Genomic DNA, 13,621 nt, shown 5'->3' with positions numbered 1-13,621 from the left:
TTTATCCTTGTTCTTAAATTGTGCCATTTTGTTTACTATAATAATATGTAAGATAATAGCAATTTACACTTATTGTGTGCTTATTGTCTTTAAAGATATATGCTGAGATTAATATATAGCATTTAATTTAATTCTTTGTTATATATACAAGGGAGCAAAAGATTAGCACACTTTAATATTTTCTCTAATATTAGAAGAACTGAGATTGCCTTAAGGGCATGATCTCAATGACAGCAATTATGTGGGGAGAAGAGTCTATGTACCAATCACTGTATGAAATGCTTTATGTGGGTTATCTTAATTAAAATCAGATAACCTGATATTATAGTTAAGTACTATGTGGTAACAATACTATTTCTTAATGAAAAAAACTTTTATTATCCTCATTATGCTGATGAGATGCACAGGGAGGTTAAATCATGTTCTGAGATCAATAGTCAATATAGTGCTGGGATGTGAACTTAGGTAGCTTAACCCCTGATCCCAGGAGGATAAATACACAACCATCCTGCTAGTGGGCTATGCATTCTTGTGAACCACCTGAAAGTGACCCAGGAACAGGTAGCAGGTGTTCACATTTAAGTACTAATGTGCCTACATTTATATATACACACATCTGCTACCTTCATTTCTTCCTATGTGGAAAGGATCTTGTTCACTGTTTAAGAAGAAAGAAATTCCCTACTGAATGGGATAGGTAATTTGGCTTACGGTCTGGGCAAAGGGTTAGATGACTCTTTAAATTTCCTTTCTGCCCCAATTCAACTGGGTTAAAAACTCCTTGAGGATTGAGACTATACAAATGAGATTTGAGCAGTAATAAGCCTGAACTGTTCTTCTTTGAATTGTTAGTGTCCCTTGGCTTTTCATGAGTCACAGAACTGGACAATTTCCATGTTCTTGATGTGCTTTTTCATTAACCAAGAATGACTTCCATTTCCGCCTTGATGAACTCTGCTCTGCTCTTTGACCACACCCACTGGTCACTTAGTGGTGTGATGGCGGCTGCCTATTAACAGCTGTCTTCAGGGGCTTAACTCTTGCAGCAGAAATGGGGCTTTTGGCCCAAGAATGTCCCAGGTCACAGATCCTGGTTCTTGTTAACCTGGTAGAGGATTCATCTGGTCGGTGAAGAAAGTGATGTAAGTTAATAAAGTCAAAATTAATTAGTACTTCTGGTAGCAAGTAAATCCTAAGCAGGTTAAGATAAAAATAGAAAAAAATATGAGTCAGTGAGTATCAAAGAACCCCTAAAGTAAATGAATATGGGTTTCTGGAGTACTCTTTTGAGTTTCTTACAAACTTACCAAATACTCAGCAAAGAACAATTGTCAAAATTATCTATCAAAAGAGGGAGAGGAGACTTTTTTTTTGTCTTGCTTTCTTGTTTGTGTGAGGAATAAAATGGTAGTTTTACCATTTTACAGAGCCATTAGGATGCAGATATTTGGAAGAATTTTTATGGATTCTTTTGGGATAAATAACGAAATATTATGTACTCAGGTATATACATGGAAAAATGATACCTCTTTAAGAGAATGGAGGGGCGGATAGAGAATGATGGAGGAAGTGAATTCAACTATGATATATTATAAGAACATTTTGTAAATGTCACATTGTACCCTCAGTACAGCAATAATAAAAAAATATTAATTTACCATTCATAATAAACATGTTTAGAATTAAATACTCAAATTAGCCTTAAAAAACTGATTATGATTTGCTCCTGATATAGAGCTATATCACAAATGTTCTATTTGCTTTTGGTGGATATTTCCTTTCTGCCACCCACATGGCAGTAATCAGAAAAGTGTGTTTGCAGTGAGTGGTCAGTATTTCTAATTAACTTAGAAATAATTAGCTTTTTCTGGAAAGTGAGCACTTCTTAAGCACTGGTCTCTCCACAGCTCAAGAAAGTTAGGCTGTACTGCTTTTTCTCCCAGTCTCCTCTTCACGGGGACTGACTGATGTGGGACCATATTGACTGGGACCGTGTGCTTTACAACAGTAAGAACAAACTCTCATTCTACTCACACTGTTCTTTGTGAAATAATTGGTAATGCTTTGTTTTATACCACCACATAAAAGCTTGAAGTCATATTGGAATAATTTTTTTTATCATGAAGGCAATATAGTATATTTAGCATAGTGGATCTATGCTGAGACTGGACACAGACCGCCTGGGGTCATTCCTTAGCTCTCCTGCTGGGTGTCTTGGAAAATTTCATAAGCCCACTATGCTTCTGTTTCCTCCTCACAGAACCCACTTCTTAGATATGGAAGAAATAAATATGAAGAAGTGTAGTAACTACTGCATATGCTAGCTGTTCCTGTCACCAGTCTCTGCATTAACATCCTTTGATGGTGAGCTCATTTCCATTCTCACTACCTTTCTATCTTCTAGATGCTCATCACCCTACCTACCAGTCTCTCCATCCTCCATTTGAATTATCCTTTCATGTAGATTTCTTGTTAATATTCTGAAATAGCATTTCCTACTGCTTTCAGTAAAAATAATTTTTCCAGGGTAAAGTTTGCCTTTTTGTGCCTGACATTTAAGATACTCTTCAATTCCCCCTTTCTCATTGTCACTTTATATTTGCAACTCTTCCTTCCTTTCACTGCACCATAAAATAGTCATTGTGTATTTTTTTGTGGTAGAGGAAGAGTGGAGGAAAGAGTCAAGTAACAAAAAGGAAGAAGTACAGTTTTTGCTTAAGAAGTCAGGGCTTTCAGAAGTGTTCATGTTGAAACCCTGAATCTGGCCATCCCCAGGGAATCTAGGAAGTCTGTTGATGGTGGGCTCATAGTCACTTCTGAAACATTTACACTGCTTCTGGGTCAAGGGCACGTGATCAGTCAGCAGTTTCACTCAATGTTTTCTTGCACAGTGAGAGGTGACCACATCAGCTGCCATTATAACTGGCCTATAGATTACATTAACATACTACAACTGCATAGCTTTAAAAATATTAAACAGGACTGAAGGCAAGCAAGCATTTCTAATGGGTTTACAGAATCTCTGTTTCTTCCTTACCCCTTCTGCACTTTGGCTTTCTGAAGCCTGAATCATTTTCTTTTCTTGTTAGGCAGAATGGATTAATTTCCAATCATGCACTCTGCTATATCATGATGAAATCTGTGCATTCATTGCAAGAGGCAAAGCTATTGATATTTTATTGATCTCAGTACTCATTTGTAAAATATGTATATGAGTGCTGTGCGTTGCATCTCTGTGTGTGTTTTGGTTACGTTTTAGAAATTTTCATAGTTGGCAGGGGCTCCTCTCTATGCTTCTTGCTTGTCTTATTCTGCTCCCCATGAAACCGATCAGGTTGCCAAGTTCTTACTGACATCAAAGCAGGCTCCAGGCTCAGATCATCTCTGTGGGATGCAGAGGAAGAGGAGAAATAGCTCTTTCCCAGAGAACACTTCTCTGACTGAGTTCTAAGTAAATTCTGGGGCCTCTCTGAAATGTTCCTCACCCCGCCCCCTTCACTGGCCAGGCTCCTAGTGAAGTCAAATATTGCAGTTGACGTCAATCGGCTTGTGGCCAGGTGCTGGAATATGCTGGGCAAAATCTCAGGACAACAGATCCACTTTGGATCTTGATTTTTATAGTTCCGTTTTGCATGATGTTCTTTCAAATAGCAATAAAACAATAAACAGATTACAAAAATACAAACCACCCATGCATACAATCCTTTCTCCTGAACCCAAATGAACACAATGCCAACCTCAACAAAGGTAATTAATAGCACAACAGAGATTTTTATTTAAAAAATTGCTTCTTCCCACCGGCTGTAGAACTAGGCTCTTGCCAGGCCTGTGTTGCTTAGTCACAAATCTGTTTGTACTTATTCTACAGGTTCTGTGTAAAGACTCTTGATTATCTTAACAAACCTCCAATATAGAGACACATGCAAGTCTGGGGATGACAAAAATGTGAAGCGAGCGACCTTTATTTTTATGTCCATCATTTCTGCACATTTTGGTACATTTTAGTGCATTTTGGATTTCTCCCTCGTTGTTATCTAGAACCCACTAGGCTATGCTTTCCCCAGTTTTGCAGGCTCATCAGTGAAAAGCAACAAATCTTTTTGCTCACAATCACCAAAGTATCTACTACTTCTCATTTCCACAGGTCCTTAAGCAATGACAGCTCATCATTAATGATGAATTAAGGAAAATTCATATGTGAGGCAGTCTGGGGATCAGAGAGACATTTCTTGTTCCTAGTTTGGGGCAGGGGACACCCTCAAATCACATAGACAGGAAGGTCACATTTGGTCTTAACATAATTCATGAATGTACAAACACAAGCTTTAGCTCCTTATACGAATTTGACTTCTGAGAGAGTAATTAGGCATGTAGCTGAGGTCTAGGCATGACCTTGGTGTGTTTCACACTACAGGTGGAAGCAGGGAGCCTGCTATTCCTGGAAACTCTGCTGAGAATCTTCCCATCACAGACCTTCTTCTGGACTACACCATCGGGCATGATAGACTGAAATAAAACATGACCTCTTTACTGAGTGACTCCCCTGCTATTTAGTTTGAACATCCCCCCCAACACACACCAGTGATGATTTAAAAAATAGGGTAAACATGCCTTGATGTGAAATCATCCCATAGTTTTACATTTTAAAAAGATTTTATGCACCACCTATTCAGTCTGTTTATTTTACAGCTGAGAGAGCTAAAACCTAGCTAGTAGAAAACCTCAGCCTAGAACCAAGGTCTGCTCACTTCCTGCTCCACGCTCAGAGATTTTAGGAAAAAATTAGTAAACCCATTCTCATTAGAATTTTCTCACACCCACACCCAATTATTTTAAATGCTGTGATAAGAAAGTTCTATGCAATTTAATGTTGTGTAACTCAGTAGTTTGTTTCTGGTAAATATTTGTGAAACATAGAGGATAATAGTGTGAATAAAATCAAACAAAGCAATGAAGTCAATTACTAGAGTTGACAAAAATACATAATCATGCTGTTCATGAATTGATTATTAATACTTAGCTTTGGACTTTCATATATGCTATTGTACTATGTCTAGCACATGAATAAAAGTGAAAAACTGGCTTAATCTTTCCAACATGAGCTGGATTTTTTTTTTTTTTACAGTACTGGGGCTTGAACTCAGGGCCTACACCTTGAGCTATGTCACCAGTTCTTTTTGCGTTAAGTATTTTTGAGAAAGGTTCTCACAAACTATTTGCCCAGGCTGGCTTTGAACCATGATCCTCCTGAGTAGGATTACAGGTGTGGGCCACCAGCACCCAACCAAACTGGATTGTAAAATGTATGTAGACACTATGTAGTTCTGCTTATTTCAATTAATGAAAGAAATAATATATATAATTACAGTTAGTTCAAAAAGTTTAAGATGTTTCTATTAGCTGTCTTTATGTTCTATTCTACCCCCAAATCAACTCTACACTATTCACTCTGCACTATTCATTGTTCCATTTTTATTTCTGGTGCTAAGATCTGGGTGAGAGCTTTTCCTTAAACTGTTCTCCTTTTTCTAACCATAAGCCCTATGTACTTTTAAATTCAAGTTCAAATCCTCCCTCTCTCATTAATTCATTTCTCTAGATGTTATGCCTTTCTTTCCTCTAACTTAAACCCTTAAGAACATACAATTTATATCACAAAATTCTGTACTTAATTACATCCAATCTGCTGTAATTTGTTGATTTACTTTCATCTAGCTAAGATTGTGAATTTTTCTCCTGCAAAATTGTCTTCTTTATTCTCAGAACACCCAGCACCACACTGCAGAAATAGACATCCCAAACTCTTTGTTTTTGACTAGGTCATGAAGAAGGGCTTATGTGACATAAAGCAGACTTTGCTATTCAAAATGTGGTTCATAGCCAACAGCATCTTCCATACCCAAGGAACTTATTAGAAATGCATCCTAGACCTATTGATTTTTGAAAATCCAGTGATTAGTAAAATGTGATATGCAATAGCTTAGGAAAGAGGGATTTAGGTGGCCACTGGCACTGCGTTGTGGTCTGCATCACACAAGTGCTAGCTCCTCTTAGGCCCAGCTCAGGTACATGTGCTGGGAAAAGCAGTATTTCTTGTATTTGTAGTCACTGACTCCTGAGAAACTCTGGTAAATGTTACTCCTTCCAAGAAAATGAACATACATGTATCTACATAATATTTTATATGTAATTTATGAGCTTAAAGGATGTCTAAGGCCTATAAAGAGACTATTTATCCACTGGAGTGTCTGGTTATGGATGGTATATTTATCATTAAAAAGCAGGATGTATTCAATTGGTCTTCCTCCAAGGGAATACACTTTGGTATTTGCACTGTATATTTGGATGAACAGTAATAATCATATGTAATGTTGTTCCTGCAGGTGAGGTGGTGAATATTAGTGTATAAAAGCTCATTTGGCCATGAAAGTAGCTTTCATGTGCTAAAATTCATTCATCTCTGTAACACAGTAAGCTTTGATTAAAGCAATAAATAAATAAATAAATAAATTTAAATATATATTTAAATATATAAATATTTAAATCTCAAGTAAAGAGTCCTACTTTGTTTTTTTATATTTTTAAAAGTCTTTTGGAGTGATCAAAAGATCAATTAAACTTCCCCCAAGTAGATCGTTAACAGTTTAGATAATCCCAATTAGTATGGAGCTCACTCTAACAGCAAGAGTGAAGCTGGCTGTGTTAAGTCATCTTTATTATATGACAAGAAGGCATCAGATATCCCTGGTCAATGTTAAAAGAGGATTATGGAAAAAAATGCTAAAAATAAAAGCCATGAAAAGGTATGACCAGTAAAGTCAAAGTTGTGGCTTATTTAAAATTTTATATTCTTCCAAATTTTAATGATATTAATTTGAAAATATTATGGCCCTACTTACCCTAATGGGAGTAACAAGTTAATAACTATATTTATACTTTACAAAACATTTTATTCTATACTCTTTGCTAATTTTTTTCCCAAGGAAAAAAATCTGTATTTAAATACGATTTATATTTGCCAAGCCAGTCACATGCTAGTCTATTTGGACAGGACAGTTGTGAGTGCACGCAAAAGATATACATCTAAATAGCCTCTGTCAGTGAAATTCTAAAAGCAGTATCTAAGAAAAGTTGGTGAACTGAAAAGCACTGAGAATTTCTTATAATAGATTATGACTCCCAGAAAATAGCTGAATAGTTTGAAGAAGAGAGCTCCTGCTAGCTTGGAACAAGCATCAGAAAGAAGAGTAACATAGGAGAAATTTTAGAGCTGGTACCAGGACTGACTAGTAACACTGTTTACTTCTGTCACAATGGATTTCCACAACAAGTTTTAGACAATTTCAACTTCTTCATTACTGAGATAGTGGGTACTAATCAGGGCTGAGAAGCATCAGAGCTAAATTCCATTCAATTGTATATATTTGTAGAGCACTTATAGGATATGTGAGATACACTTCTTGGTCAATGGGGGAAAAGAAAAGGAATTTAAAAAGAGAAAGGTTAGGGTTGGTACAGTGAAAAGACATATTTTCTGTCTTTAAGGATCTTGCTGCCTAGTTGGGGAACAAAATGAAGATTAAGTAACTGCTGGCATTTGAAAAAGTCATGAATGCAAAGAAAGGAGGCTGCAGTATATTCCCTTTTCAATCCTTTAGGCCTTTTATTTTCTTTACTCATTCTAATGTACTAGGTAGAAATATTTTTATAAGGATAAAGATCTTATTAAGTAAGTATAAATGTATAATATCACATACAGGTCAGCTGAGGTGAAGATAGAGTTGGAAAGTGGGTTTTCATGGAGCTCCTGAAATTATTTCTGTAGGGACTCCACTTGACCTGACTGCAGCCATCTTGACTTGTAATTACCATGATTACTCCTTAGTAAGCCTAGCCAGGTTTCCCTGCATAGTTCCTAGCACACTAAAAATAAACAAACAAAATAAACTATTAGAGTGGTATACACCTCCTTTACAGTTGTACTCTGGTGTCAGAAATGTGTCTAACTTTTTGATATTAGCTTGAGGTAAGCTTGGGACATTCTGGCTTGATTGAAGTCACAATTTCCCTGATGATTGTATACACTCTCTCCTTACTACCTAAATCATGGGAATCCACTGGTTTTGCTGCCACCCAGTTCCACACTTTTGTTAGTAAGTCCCTAATAAATCATACTCTCTGAGATTTTGGATCTATCTGCCTACTTCTTTTCATTGGTTTTATAGCATCTTGTGATTCTCATACATTGTGACTGGTTTTTTCACAAGTTTCTCAGGCTTTGAAAAAATGATTGAGAGAGGAAGATAGATCAGCAGCTTGCTACATGAATTTCTAAAGACATTTTAAGATAGTTTTGGAACAGCTCAACAACACTATCTTGGTGAAATTTTAAGTAGCATCAAAATGCTGGTTTAAATTTGGTGTGTTCATAAAGATAGTCCTACGCTAAAACAGAACTAGAATAATTGAAAGGGTGAGGGTCAGGATAAGATGTATTCATAACCACATTTTCTTAATTCTCCTATTCTTTTAAATCAGGAAACACTCATATAAAACTTGATATAAGGAAGTACTTATATAAAACCTGATATAGACCAATTCCATTTCTTATTGTTCTTTTCTTGGGGGAAAGAGAACAGTTGCATACTATCTTGTTCAAATACTTATGAAAACTTCTGTGTTAATCTTAAAAGTGGGATAATGTGTCATGAATTGTTTAAGAGGAGGTCATTTTTTTCCCACATTTTTACCATAGCAGCTTAAGGATAGTTATAGGCTAAAACCAAAAGCACATGAAAACTTAATTTTCCATTCAGCCTGCAGCCAACACTTGAAATTCAAGAAGGGAATTGGGTTGCCAGAAAAAGAGCCCTGAATTTTATCTAATCTGCACGATGTCCTTCTAAACATCAAATAAAGTGGTGTTTGCAGAGAATAACGATGATAATGACGACAGTGATGATGATGACAATAATGCGCTAGGTTAAAGCCAACATCAGTGAAAGAGAATTATTACAGTGATAGCCCTGTCATATGAACCCTAATTTGTTTGTGTCTCTGAGACATGCTGTTGCTAAAAGCAATGACAATCCTATGAGCAAAGTCCTCATACATATTAGAACATGCTTGATAGAAAATTGCTAGTGGGAATTCAATGTATTCCAGATTTTTAAAAATTTCCTCTTGAGAAATGAAGCTGAGAATCAGGGAAGGGGGGAAATTTATGGATAAATTTATAAATAGATAAATAAATAATACGCTACTTCATCCAAGAATTGAAAGTCAGAGAGATGGGAATGGTAAGTGAACTAAAGATGAACTAATGATAAATTTACATTAAAAAATCGAGAATAAAAAAAAACATCATTGTTGGTAATTATTTGTAAATCCATAGGTAGGCACCATGGTCTTCAAGTCAATTTCTGTAACTAGAAGATAACAGTACAATCCAGAGCTGGAAGTTCTCTTAGAGATTGTTGAAGATCTGATTTTATAGAGACCAGGTGTTAAAGCTTAGAGATGGTGAATAATTTAATGACTGTCATAAGGCTGGTTACCAGCAGGGTTGGGGCAGGAATACATTTATCCTAATTCACCTTTGACAGATTGGAGAGGAAAGTGGGTTTTCACAGAGCCTTCAGCTCTGAACAGATTAAGTGGAATGTGACAGGTGGACTGTGTTTATTACAGCTCCCATCAATGTGTACAATTATTGGGACGTAACACAGTGCTAGGGTTTAACATTTACTTGTCAATCTATAATTTTTTACTTATTGTTTATTGTGCTGCTTGAAGAAGGCTAAACATTTTGTAAACAACATAGTTTATTTTCCTGAAAAGTTTTATAATCAAGTAAAACCACTAACTGGAATTTTTAAAAAGAAACTGCAATTAAACTTTATTTTCCCATCAAATTACTTTCTTCCTTTTGGTGAGCACCTTCCAAGAGAGCCACATAGGCTTGGAGGTGTCCCTCCCTCTGTGGCTTTGTCTGGACAGTGTTATTCTAGCCTCAGTTGTAAATCCCAGATCTGTCCCCTGCCCACACCTGAAGATTCTATTACATCCAGTGAAAACATTAATAGATTAATTTTTATTTTAAGATGACATAATTGGTTTAAATGTGCATATAGTTAAGGGTTTTGTGTCTTTTTTATTTCCAAATATACTTGTTTTTCCAATTTTATATCCATGCTCTTGGCCTCAGAACAAAATAACTGTCACTGTTATCCTTCTGGACTAGATCCTGTAAATTCTTTTATTCCTTTTTAAACAGTACTATGTAGGTTTTGTTCTTTCTTTTCCTTCCTCCCTCCTCCCTCTCTTTTTCAATTTGAGCAATGACTCTGTGTTAGGGCTAGTGCTATCTCTGGGGCTGGAAAGATAAATAAGACAGGGTTCTTCCTGAGGAGCATCAGTGGCTCAAAAGGTCATTTCAAGGAAAAGTATAATTGTTCTCTGTAATTTACTTCATAAATTACACTAGAAGCACTTTTACCCTATCATTAGGATTTATCAGTCATACTTTTCTTCTGACTTCTTAACCTATTTTTACTTCTAACCTGTAACCCTTCAAAACAGAGGCTCTACCATGAGTTTATTACCGCTTTAATATATTTAGCCCTAGAAAATCACATCTATACCGCCCTTATGACAAAATCCCTAGGTCCAAAGAGCATTGGTCCCAGTTCAATAATGCAGAAGAAAATACGAGACATTATGAAAGTCTCATTTGGTGACAATGTGGCCCTTAGTGCCTTTTTGCTCTAGTGTCAAGGTATTCATGATATATACTGGATAAAAATCTCCCTTTTGAGAAAGTGGATTTTAAAAAGTAGTTTTTTTCTGTACTGGGGTTTGAACTCAAGGTCTCACACTTGCTAGATAGGCACTCTACCACATCCCCAGCCCATTTTTACTATAGTTATTATTTGGATAGGGTCTTCAGGTTTTTGTGGGGCCAGCCTGGGATCATGATCTTCCTACCTATGTCTCCCAAGTATCTGGGATGACAGGCAGGTACTACCATGTTGGACTTGTTGGTTGAGAACATAATATAGTGAGAAGAGGGAGTTTTCAACTAACTGAACTACAGTGGCCACCTAACATTTCCAAATAATCAACCAGATAAATCAGCTGCTATCCACAGTGAGATCAATACTTCTTTTTATACAATAGTGAAAGGACTGAAAAAAGGAAGAAAACTCCTTACAACCACATTTCTAAGGAAGGAATTTTCTAAATAAATCAGAAACCAAGAGATAAAAATAGATTGAAGAAAAACGTAATTGGAAGCTTATAAAGATTAGTAATAATTTTTATTCTGAGTCAGATTGGGGGGATTTGGGAACAAAAATATTAAAAAGGATTGACATAAAGGAACTTATAATTTTAAGGGGATGGGAGTGAAATGAGAGACGTGTATATCTTTATTGATAAATGTAGATTTTGGTTTGAAATTCAACAACTATGAGAGGTATTTGAACATATAATTTTAATGTATTATTCCCCAGAAAACAAGTCTCTCTGTGTGTCTCTGTCTCAGTCTCTCTCTCTCATCTGTCTGCAAAGTTTGCAGCAAAATTTGGATCCCACCTTATGTACCATGTATTCCAGGCAAGGCAGTATGACTGGAGAGAAAATAAACTGCAATACTTTACTAATAAGTGAAATTTCTCTTGGGGAGCAAAATTGCAGCAGGAGATCTCTTAGTTTCATGCACTAGCAAAGTAAAGCCTCTAAGTGGTCTTTGGCAGGAGTTTACATAAGCTAATGAATAAGGAGTATGAAAGCTTATACTTCATTAAGCTGACAAGAAATCAATCACATTTGATGAAAAAGTAAATCCAACTTAAATGTCACAGAGTTTCCCAAGAGTACCTAAATTTGTCCACCTTTGTGCATAGGTTACACAGCTACTTGTAGTTGCTACTCACAATATCAATCCCTTGGAGTTCATTGAAATCTACATTCAGAAGCAGCCTATTCACTGCTTTGGGAATCTGTATGTCTTGTTCCCCTCTTCATTGTTTGCAGGAGCACATTGTTTAATTGTTGCCCAACTTCTTGGGCTTATTACTATCAATTACAAGAAAATGCTGTTTGCTAAAGACAATGTGAGGAGAAATATAGTATGTTATGGGAGGGAGTGTGGCATTGTCCAATGTAGCATTGATCAGTGCTTGGTTGTTCTGTCTCCTTTACAATTATTATGTACTATATAGTTCTAATTCTACTTCACTTGATTTAATTGCATCTCTAAGAGGTGGCTTGATTACATATATTACTGAGAGAACAAGATATGTAGTTAGCTGAAATCAGGCTGGTGTAGTTAGGATCAAAGGACCCCAGGAAACTTCCATTATAACCTGAGCTGCTGACAAATGGGAAAAGGTAGGAAGGACCTAAATGGGAACAGGTGAGACCATGTTCTGATCAGAAGGCTGTCGGCAGGGCCAACCAGAATGCTGCTTTCCACAAACCTAATTATCATAGAAAATGGGCTACTCCCAGGAGCAAAGAGATGAAAAACCCCTAGGCCCCAAATTTGCTGGCAACTGGCTCGGGACCCCTCCCCACCTCACGTGGGAGCTTTGTTGTTTCTTAATAAACTTGTTTGTGTTCTCACCCTCCATCGTCCATGCACTGAGTTCATCACATTCATGAGACAAAGAACTCAATGTGAATAAGGAACTCTCTGCTACGGAGCTAACAGACTGTGACCCTACATGATAGCTCCCCCTCTCCCCCCATCCTGCCAATCTTACAAGAAGATTCTGGTTTCCTTAGCTCACTTTTTTTAAGATAAATAAAAATTAGGTGACTTCTCCTAGTAATATACATGAAAGAGCATTCCTGAAGTTTTCTTCAGTTTTATGAGAAATTGCATAATAGAAACTGGATCTTGAGCTTGGACAAAGTAGTATGATAGGAAGAACCACCAGACTGTGTACCTGCCGCCCTGGTACAAAGAAAATCTGCTTTATACTCTGCTTTGAGAACAAGCCTGGTCACCTTGGCAAATTATATAATCTCAATCTGTTATCAGTTTCCCTGTCTACAAAATCATTCACTCCTCCAACAACTGCTCTAACAATGTGTTCTAAGATGTTCCTTTCTAATTCTAAAATTCTATGGATCTAAGTCATTATGTAATTTTTTTCTAATTATGAAGTATTTTTTTAAAGTTGCCATTTATGACCTTTATGGGACAGAGTGAACATGATTTTTTAGTAATACCAGAATTGTGAGCCTGAAATTCTTCCTTGGTGTTTGCCAAGAATTTTAAGATTATATAACTAGGACATTAAAAAAAATACCCTTTTAGCTCTAACTTCTATAGAAAACCACAGTCCTATCTAATTTCAGGCTTATTTGCCTTAAGAAGAGAATTTGTTGTGACTGTAAACAAATGATCATAACAAGAAGTGTAAGCCAAAAAGAAATGTCCACACCTGTGTCAGTATAATCCAAGAGTATAAAATACACAATGGATTCTAGTCTTTCCTATGACAAATATCCTTTGTTCTCTTGTGTAGGAATGTCTTTATATTGCTCATTATGCTACCCATCAAATATTAATAGAATACTTACATTCAAGGTTCATAGACATGCTGTTGTC

At 36.3% G+C, this 13,621-nt stretch overlaps 1 long non-coding RNA gene across 2 annotated transcripts in view; it reads left to right on the top strand.

Annotated features, from left to right (window-relative positions):
- Window positions 1-992: 992 nt before the first annotated feature.
- The window catches only part of LOC141421602 (uncharacterized), an 83,641-nt gene continuing 71,012 nt past the window's right edge, over window positions 993-13,621 (top strand). The window contains exons 1-3 of one of the 2 annotated variants that reach the window (XR_012446201.1): window positions 993-1,142; window positions 2,261-2,364; window positions 4,415-5,285. This is a non-coding gene — a long non-coding RNA (uncharacterized lncRNA). Of the gene's footprint in view, window positions 1,143-2,260; window positions 2,365-4,414; window positions 5,286-13,621 lie in introns of those variants that run through there. The other variant, XR_012446202.1, reaches the window with a different exon arrangement.

Source organism: Castor canadensis, chromosome 3, assembly GCF_047511655.1.
Source record: "Castor canadensis chromosome 3, mCasCan1.hap1v2, whole genome shotgun sequence".
Lineage (NCBI taxonomy): Eukaryota > Metazoa > Chordata > Mammalia > Rodentia > Castoridae > Castor > Castor canadensis.
Note: the sequence above shows the minus strand (reverse complement) of the source record. Positions and strands in the feature narration are given on the sequence as shown.